The following is a 10,830-nucleotide window of genomic DNA, read 5'->3' as shown; positions in this document are numbered from 1 at the left end:
CTTATCATACTAATGATCCCAAAATACAGTTGTTCATGATGAGAAAATTTTCAGGCTTACAGTTATGAGATTTTTATAAAATTATATTATGATAGTAGCTTGATATGGATAAAACTTGCATAACTGTGACAATGTAATTATATTGATAAAATATTAACATCGATCAACTTAATAACATGTAAATTATATCTATTAAGCATAAGCATTCTACTTAAACATAACTCTGGTAAAAAAAAAGTTGATTAAAAGATAATAAATTACATAAAAGTTTTCTGTGTGTCATATGATAACTTCTAATAAAGAAAACTGACAAAAATTATTTTATAGTAAGATAAAGTTTTAATGTTTCAGAAATAACAAAAGAATTAGTGATTCTAATATGATGATATTGTGATTGTTGTGATAATATATTATGTTGTCCTTAATCTCAACTTGTCTCTGTAAAATTTTATAACTAGAGGCCCAGTTTGGGGCTGAAGGGAAGAACTCAGCAGAGAGTCTCCTTGTGCAACCCTGCAGTGGAACTCACTGCAGAACAGCTAGATGTGAGACACAGAGGGCTACACCAGGAGCAGAACATCTAACCAGCAGGGCACAGCAAGTTCACTTCCATGGGCTGCAGCTGGAAGGAGCCGAGTACATCAGACAGACCCAAGCCAGGCCCAGCTAGTTGAATTTGAGTTCAGTAGATCCTGACACAGTGAGCTGATGCGTACTTCTAGGCTCAGTGGGGTCCAGACTTAGACCCAGACCTCTGGGAGCAGCCTCTCGAGACAGAGGTGGCAACAGGTAACTGGAGTGAACGAGTCTGCCTGGAAGATGCCAGGTAAATCAAGGGGAAGTGATCAGACAGAACTTACAGTAACTGACTTAAATACAAATTCCCAATTTAATATAGGCTTAGCTATATAGCCAAATGTTAGCTCTTATGGTTTACAATACGAAACCATTATTTACAAATGTTTATCAATTACTAAATCTCATTACCCATTATTAGTATTGCTAATTGAATTACTATAAATAAGAAACATATCTGCCTTAACCACATATTCTCCCTTGGGTAATAATATTGGGAAGTGCTTGCGTAGTAACCTCACCAAAGCCCTATACCAAAGGAAGGAGGACAGTGCCAAACAGAAACCAGTATCTCACTCTCAATCAATACATAAGGCAAAAACTTTGAAACACATGCAAAACAAGAATCTCTGACACAGGAGAGATACTTAAAGAAGACTCTTTACAGAGATGCTCTGATTAAAGTGATACAGGTACCTACTCTCAAACTTTCACAAAATAGTATCACAGAAATCAAATAAAAAGTTCTCTCTGAAACAGAAATTCACAAAGAGAAGAAGGAAAATGTAATCACAGATCCAGAATCCACCCAGAACAAATGCAGGAAATATCAGTATAGAAGAAATTGGAAGTAACACACCTAAAATATCTGACATAATATCATCTGAAGTAAAGAAACAACTCCAAAAAGGTATAGAGGAATTCAGATCAAAAATAATAGTATCTGAAGTAAAGTAAAAATTGTAGAAGGGTTCAGAAGAAATAGATCCGAAATAATCTCCCAAGTAAAAAGACATAACTATAGTGAAAGAATTGTTAAACATTTCTAAAGAAGACACTGATTAAAAAAACCCAGAAAATAGAAACATGATGGAAACCTTGAATGAACAATATAGAAAAGACATAGAATGGATGAAGCAGATTCAAAGAGCTATTTAGGAAACTAAAATCTCAATTAAAATTTGGCAAAACCATCTGAATGAAAGTGAAGATAGAGTTTCAGACTTTGAAGACACCTTTGCAACTAGTGAAAAAATAAGGAAAGGTCTCATAAAAACAATTAGGGGGCTAGTCAGATAGCTCCGTTGATTAAAGCACCTGCTCAGGCAGACACAGAGACCTGGGTTTGCTACCTGGCCTGCTGTGCTGGTCTGACTGCCAGGGCACACTGAGACAGTGCTTGATACTGAGCTTCATAGCATGTGCCTGTAATCCTAGTGACTGGGAGGCTGAAAACAGCAGGATCACCATGAGTCTGATTTGTATAGCAAGACCCTGTACTAAAATATATTTTTAAAAAGGCTAGGATCCAAGAAATAATAATTCAACAGCTGCAAGATGAGATGATGCAAAGATGAACAACATAAGACTAATAGGCATTAATGAGAAAGAAGAAAAAAATAGATAAAATTAATTAAAAAACTAAAAAGAAAAAAAAGAGTGAACACAAATGATATAAAAAGAATATGGGTTAAAATAATAGCAGAAAACTTCCCAATTATGCGAAAACAGTCTGACATTCAGATAAATGAGGCATATAGAACTCCAAATAATAGCAACCCAATTAAAACCACACCCAGGCATATCATAATCAAGATTCCAGAAATTTAGCACAAGAATGACATACTAAAAGCCACTTGAGGGAAGAAAGAGATCACATTTAAAGGAAAATGCATTGGAATAATGACAGATTTCTCCTCACAAACCATCAAGTCAAGAAGAGCATGGAGTGAAGTATTTTAAATTTTACAAGAAAACAAATTCCAAACCAGACTGATATACTGTGCAAAACTCTCTTTCAAGTTTAAAGAAGTGAAATACTTCAATGACAAAGAACAATGAAAGAAATTCATGACTACCAAACCAACCCTACACAGAGTACTAAAAGATTTTCTAGAAAGGGATCAAATGACTATAATTCCAAGAATGACAACAGAAAGAATCCAGAAAATAGGGTAAACAATTAAACATAGGAGAAAAGTAGGCAACCAACAGCAGGAAAATCATGTGACAAGCATAAGTCAATACATATCAATTATAACCATCAATATAAATGGATTCAATTCACCAATCAAAAGAAATAGATTGCCAGATTGGATTAAGAAACAAAATCCAACACTATGCTGTATACAAGAAACACATTTAACCCCTGAAGAAATTCATAGGCCAAAAATTCAAAGGATAGAAAACAATAATACATGCTCCAAGACCTCAGGAAAAATCAGGGGTAGAAATCCAGTTCACAGACCATTTGAATTTCAAACAAAGAATGATCAAATGAGATAAAGAAGGTCACTACATACTGGTTAGGGGAAAATTCAAGAGGAAGAGATAACAGTCATAAATATGTATGCAATAAATGTAAGAGCACCCAAGTGTATAAGACAAATTTTAATGGACATGAAAAATCTGAAATCCAATACCACAATCTTAACAAGAGACTTTAACAGTCATTTATCACGAAAACATAGGTCAAGCAGACAAAAAGTTAGCAAAGAGGTAGAAGAACTGAAGCAGACCTTTGAACAAATAGACTTAATGGCCATATACAGAGTGTTTCACCCAACAACATCTGAATACACATTATTTACAGCTGTACACGGAATGTTTTCTAAAATAGACTATGTACTATAGGTCATGCTTAAGTATATGCAAGAAAACAGAAATTATCCCATGCATATTATTTGACCACAGTGCAATGAAACTGAAATTAAAACAAAAGAAACTGCAAAAAATACACATGTGGAAATTAAATAACACCCTCTTCAGCAACTAATGAGTTATATGTGAAATTTAACTAGAAATTAAACAATATATACAATTCAATGAACATTCAAGAACAACTTACTGGAATTTGTGGGATGCAATGAAAGCAGAAGGAATTTTTTAACAGTGAATTCACACATTAGGAAAAGAGAATGAGAACAAGTAAATAACCTAACGCTGTACCCAAGCTTCTAGGAAACAAAGAGCAATCCAAACTCAAAGCCCAAACATGGGAGGAAATTATAATGATTAGATCAGAAATTAAGGCATTTGAGATGCAGAAAACAATACAAAGAATTAAGGAATAAAAAGCTGGTTCTATGAAAAATTAAATAAAATTATTAAACACATAGCTAACCTCATCAAAAAGAAGAAAGAAAAAGCTTAAATTCAAGGAATAAAGAATGAAAAGGGCAAAATTACTTAGACTCTGTTGAAATTCAGAAGATCATCAATAACTACTTTGAAAATCTTTTCTCTCATAGAATTGAAGACAGAAGAACTGGACAGATTCCTAGATAGGTACAAGTTACCAAAACTGAATCAAGAGGATATAAAATCTCTGAATAAATCAATATGAGCTAATGAAATTGAAAATGTAATTGAAAACTTCCTGACAAATAAAAGCCCAGATCCTGGGAGATTCATAGCTGAATTCTACAAGAAATTTACAGAAGATTTACTCCCAGTACTCCTCAATGAAATACTCTTCTGTGAAACTGAAAATGATACAATACTCCCAAAATCTTTTCTGGAGGCAAGTATTATAGTGATACCAAAAACTGTAGAAATATTCAACCAAAAAATAGAATTACAGGCCCATTTCCCTCATGAACAGAGATGAAAAAAATCTTGAATAAAATGCTATCAAATAGAATACAGCAAATAATCAAGAATATTATACACCGTGATCAGGTAGGATTCAACCCAGGGACACAATGATGCTGAAACATATGCAAATCTATAAATGTAATACACTATACTAATAGTGTCAAAGACAAAAATCACATGATCACTTCAATTGATGCAGAAAAGACATGTGATACAGTCCAACACTCATTCATGATCAAAGCCTTACAGAAAATCAGAATAGATGGCCTCTACCTCAATCTGACGGAAGTCATCCATGACAATTAAACAGCCAACATAATTCTAAAAAGGGAAAAACTAAAAGCTTTTACTCTCAAATCGGGTACATGACAAGGATGTCATCTATCATTACTCTATTTCAACGTAGTTCTAGAATCATTAGCTAGAGCCATTAGACAAGAAAAGAAAATAACAGGATAAGCATAGGTAAAGAAGAAATTAAATTGTCATTATTTGCAGATGACATGATACTCTTTTTGGAAGACCCAAAACTCTACCACAACGCTCTAAAAATAATAAATTTAGTATCAGAGTGGATTAAGTATCATCACCCAATATTCAGTAACATTCCTTTACGCAGATAACAATCTAACTGAGAGAGAAATTAGAGAAACAATACCCTTCTAAATAGCACCCAAGAGAATAAAATACTTCAGAATTAATCTAATGAAGGAAATAAAAGACCTACACAATGAAAATTACAGTCCTCTGAAAAGAGATGAAGAGAATTTCAGAAAATGGAAACATTTTCCTTGTTTTTGGAAAAGAATCAACATTGTGAAAATGACAATACACCCAAAATTGTGGTACAGATTTAATGCAATTCTTATCAAAATACCATCAATGAACCTCATAGATCTAGAGAAAATATTCTTTAAATTTATATGAAATCAGAAAAGACCTAAAATAGCAAAGGCAATCTTGGGCAACAAAGGCAAAGCAGGAAGAGTTACAATTCCTGACTTAAAATTACACTACAAAGCTTCTGTGATAAAATCTGCATGGTACTGGCATTAAAGAAAACTGGAGTATCCAAGCAACAGATTAGAAGATGCAAATGCAACTACAAAAATACTTAGCCATTTTATCTTTGACAAAGGGGCCAAACATTTTCAATGGAAGAATGATAGCCTCTTAAACAAATGGTACTGGAAAAACTTGATCTCCACATGCCGAAAACTAAACCTACACCCAGGTCTATTGCCATGCACTAAACTAAAGTAAATATGGATTAACAGATCTAAACATTAAAACAGAAGCACTAAATCTCCTGAAAGAGATACTAGGTGGAAATCTTGAAGACAAAGGAGTAGGCAGACAGTTCATGACCAAAACCAAACTGCATGGGAAACACTGAAAAGAATCAACAATTGGGATTTCATCTTAATGGGAAGTTTCTGCATTTTTAAAAGAGATCAACAGAGTGAAAAGACAACCCACAAATTGGGAAAAAATCATAACCAACAAACACTCACATAGAGGATTTCTATCTAAATCATGTAATGAACTAAAAAAAAATTGACTCCCAAAATTTAAAGATCCAATCAAAAATGGGCATGTGAGACGAATACATGCTTTCCAGAGGAATAAATACAAATGGCAATAAATAAACGAAAAGATGTTCCACATCACTGGCCATTCAAGAAAAAAAAATTAAAACAACACTGAGATACTGTCTCACTTCAGAAAGAATGGCCATCACATAGAAATCAAGCCATAAATGCTGGAGTGGCTGTGGAGAAAGATCCCTTCTCCACTGCTTGTGAGAATGTAGACTGGTGCAATCACTATGAAAATCAGTGTGGAGACTCCCTGGAGAACTAAGACTGGAAATCCCATTCAATCCAACTGCTCCCCTTTTGGGTGTTTTCCCAAAAGAACTGAAAAAATCATACCATAGTGATATAAGTGCACCCATTTTTATAAAAGGACAATTTGTTATAGCTGAATCTTGGAAACAACCAAAATAACTATCACTTGAGGAATGGATGAAAAGATGTAATATTTCTATACAATGGAGTACTACTCAGCTATAAAGAAAGACAAACTGGAATCCTTTATAGGTAAGTGGGTGCAACAAGAGGCTATATTCATAAATGAAATAAATCAGACCCACATATTGTCCCCCTCGTGTAAGAACCTGAAAGAATAAATAAAACCCAAAAGGTATACTAGATATAGTAAAACAGAAAGAAACTGAAATTAAGGATTAAATAACAAAGATGAGAGAAAGGAGAAAAGACAGGGAAAAAAGGAAAGAGGAAAAAACATGCGAGTATATATACAGAATGGCTGAAATGATAGTACTCATAATTTCCATAAGTTTTTTTTTTTGAAAATAGCAGTTAATGTTTAGAATTTTCACCTTGACTCTCTATCATGATTTCTGTGATTTGAGCAACTACATCAGTGACAGCAATGTACAATACAAAACCCATGGTTGAATACCTCTCATCTTGGTCTTCTAAATGCGTACCATTCCTAATGTCTTATTAATTATTATACTCTCTTTAAAATAAATTAAAACAAAAAAGAGACAAGGGAAAAAATTAAGATTTCCTGCAAACAAATGCCAATATTCAATTATTTCCCCAATCTTGTATAACTGTATCTTTTAATCTAAGCAACAGATTTTATAGCAACCATTGTTAGTTAGCTATTCCTGTTTTGAAAATACATAACATATGCATTGTTGGATGCTACCCTGTTACTTTTTTCCTATTTGTTTGCACTCTTCAAAATAAAATAAAGTAAAATTAATTGTAAAATAATAAAATCTAGTAACCATAATCTGTTAATACTTTGCAACAATTCATGTTCTGAGACAACCATGATTGATAAGAAGTAATAGTTCCCTGGACATACTATTTGTTTCAAGGTGCTTGATAGGAGCTGGGGAAATGGCTCAGTATAATAAGTGCTTCCCTGGCAAGCACAAGAGTCTGATTTCAATCCCTAGTTCTGCCAAAAAAAGGAAAGAAAAATCAAGGTGCTTGATATCTAGATACGATCATATGATTAAGCTTACTAATGTCACTGCAATACTGTTTTAACTGATCTCCAGGGTACTCAACAACTAAGGTTTAGGGATCAAAGCTAAAAAATTAATGGGCTGGGAGGAGAACCAATATTTTGGCTGTGGTCCACCAAGATCAACAAGATCTGGGATAGGAAGGGACCTACCCTACAAGATCCTACAATTTTCATAAGTCAATCAATCTCCTGAGCAGACTGTTAGATCACCAATGAATAGGAGTCAACTGAGGTCCATGTTTACCTCAGTTACTAACGGTTACTAAAGGAGGGTTACTAAAGAGGGAAATGTCTTCTATGCTTTCACAGAAATCTACAAGGTGAAGAAAGACCATGACCCTTCCTGGTAGCAAACACTGACAGAGAGCTTAGAGGCTCTACGCATGGTTCCATAAACATCCCCTGTGAGTCTTAACTGACCTTGACATTTAGCAAAAATGGCTACTTTTGATTAATACTTGTCTCACTTTAAGGTGGTCTTAAACACCTGGCAGAAAGTATAACCAATGTAAACCAATAGTATAACCAAATTAAAAAGTTCTATAGTATCATTTTTTAAAAGTGGAGTGCCTCTATTTTAAACTTTATTTCATCCTTGTTTGGCCTCCTTTGCCCACCTATCAGAGCTGCAGGGGTGACAATTACAGAGTATCCGCACTTTGGAATCTGGGAATACCTCCTTCTAAGGACATTCAGGTTCCTGTGCCACCAACCCCTAGCACCAAACTTTCAGGCTTTCCCCTTTTGAAATGTTCTATGAACAGCAGCCACCTCTTATTAAGGGAATCAGCATATTTAAAGGAACTTGGGAACCTCATTATGCCACAAAAGACACAGGCACTAGGCTCTGCTTTAGCCACTGTACACTAATGGCTTAAGGAATGATTGACCATGACTTTTATGACAGACCCTCACTCTTTCAAGCCATAGTATGCTGCATGAGTAAAAGAACAGAATGTGCAGACCACAAAACGCCTCCACAGGGGCCCATTCCTAATTGTCCTCTTCATCCCCACTGCAATGAAGGTAGATGAGGAAGTCCGCTGGATTCACAACAGCAAAGTAAAGCCAGCACCTGGAGACTGGCAGTGTGTCTCCAACTCATCCATGCTTTGTCAGCTGATGGTCTGGATGAAGCAGACAGACCTCCAGAATGCCACTGATGGGTGACAGCCCTGTGCTAGTCACTCCAGAGACTGACTAGTCGCTGCATGGCAGAAGCCTCAGGACTGTATTTTTTTGTGGCTATCTGTACTGTACTGCCACCACTTTCTTCTAACTTATTTGGGTTTCTGCTATAGCCTAGCAGGGACTGCAGAAATGTAGCTAGACACTGAATGTCTCTTCTTGCTGTGCATGTGGAGAAACTAGCATGGGGAAATGTTATGGTTTGTGTCATTGTCCTCGTAAAGCCTCATGCAGTTATGGGGAGGACTTCTGGCATTTGTAATTAATTCAAGATCTAGTGCTGGGGTTGTGGGTGTGACTGCTGCTGGGATTGTGGGTGTGAGTGCTACTCGCAGCCTGGGGCAGAGAGCCTGAGTGCAATGTAAGGGAGACAGACTTGCTCTCTGCCTGGTGGTCTTGATATTCCTGTCTTTTGCTCTTTCTGTTTTGCTGGTTTTAGTTACTGTGAACTGCTGCCCTCTACCATGTGCCAGTCTGCCTTCGAGGCCAGCTGAGTATGGATTGAAACTTCCACAAACTTTGTGCTAAATAAACCTTTCCTTCCTTAATTCTGGGTGATGGGCAATTTTTCCCAGAAACAAGAGAAAAGTAACAGAGAAGCAATCAGAGGCCATGGGAATCAAGAGAGTTGAATCCCCATGAACCTTATACGCCATTTCCACCTGAGAGGTTTGGCTTCTCAAGAGCACAAGCATTTCAAGAAGCTGTCTTACAAAGTGGGAAAAAGGGTTCAGTGTCTCTGTTGGGAGAATAAATGTGTCTGGGTGAAATATTCTTCAGCTCAGATTCCCAGAAGGCCCAAAGGTGGGTGTTCCCTGACTGCTCTGAATGAAACCCCCATCCCTTGTCCAACTTTTCTCATCTAAGGGGAGCCTGAAATGATGTTGACAGAGACACTAAATGGCATCCATGGGATGGACTGCACTTGATATATAGAGGAACTGCATATGGTGAGCTATGTTCATCTTTCTGATCTGCCCATCTTTCTTTCTACTCCTACTTGCCAGTGGAGAACATCTGGGAGTCCACATGTATGGGGACAGAAGAACCCAGGGAGAATGACATGCTCTGCAATTTGGCAAATGGAAAGATGATGAATGGACACCTGAATGCATAATTCAGTACTACAGTCCTGCCATCTGGGCAACAGATGAGTCCTGGGGCTACTGTACCTCTATTTATATGCTAAGCCACATAATTAGACTGTGAGCAGTCATTGGAATTATAACTAATGAAACTACCAAATTTCTTTACCTGCTGCCCAACAGACAAAAATATACCTTGCTATCTACCAAAATCACTTGGACTTAGATGATCTGAGGGAAGGGTTTGTGGAAAATCCAACCTAAGCAACTGCTACCTAGGAACTAATGATGAGGGAAAGGTCATCTAAGAGGTGACAGATCGAAAGAAGAAAATTGCTCATGACCCAGTGCAGACCTGGAAAGGCTATAGCCCCAGGGAACTGAATGGGGGATTGTTTCCAACTCTGAGGAAATTAAAAACCTCATAGATATCACATATCCAAATCCACTTCTGATTTGGAGAACTGTTTCATCCTGCCTTACAGGGCTCCCTTGGTTGGATGTTCTGTCTCAGCCTCATAGTAGTTAGAAAAAGGAAATATAACCTCTGAAAGAAGATGATGCTCTTCGTCCCAAAAGAAGATGGGGTCCAAGGATCAAAGGGGGAAGTGTGGGCCCTCCGAATGTGTTGGGATGGGAACTTTTTGCAATATGATCATATCAGCCTCTGCACACCCATGCAAAAGCTGATGTAACAAACATCATAGCAAACCAGGCTGTAGAACAGTAAGCCCTACACAGCTGGACTGTAAAATATTAGTGCATGTCATATAAGGCAGACAAGACACAAAAATTGTATAAAACAGTTCAACTGTGCTATGTTCAGCCTTCAGCCTTTGGATGCAAATCTACTGAGTCCATTTCTGCATAAAAAGAGCTGCTTCTTTGGGAAAAGGCCTCTGTGGCCTGCCTCCACCTGAAAATCCTGCGGCTGAAACTCATGAAGAAAGATTATGCTGAGACTTTTAGCTTTCTAATCTTTACATTGTTAATAGCAACTACTTCATAGATGTCTTCTAAAGATCATAAGCATTTGAAATGAAATAAAAATCCATAGTCTCTTCAAAAGTTAACAGTAAAGTATGAGTTAGAA

This window comes from Octodon degus, unplaced genomic scaffold, assembly GCF_000260255.1.
Source record: "Octodon degus isolate 3935 unplaced genomic scaffold, OctDeg1.0 scaffold00115, whole genome shotgun sequence".
NCBI classification, from domain to species: Eukaryota; Metazoa; Chordata; class Mammalia; order Rodentia; family Octodontidae; genus Octodon; species Octodon degus.
This window is presented reverse-complemented; position numbering follows the sequence as displayed.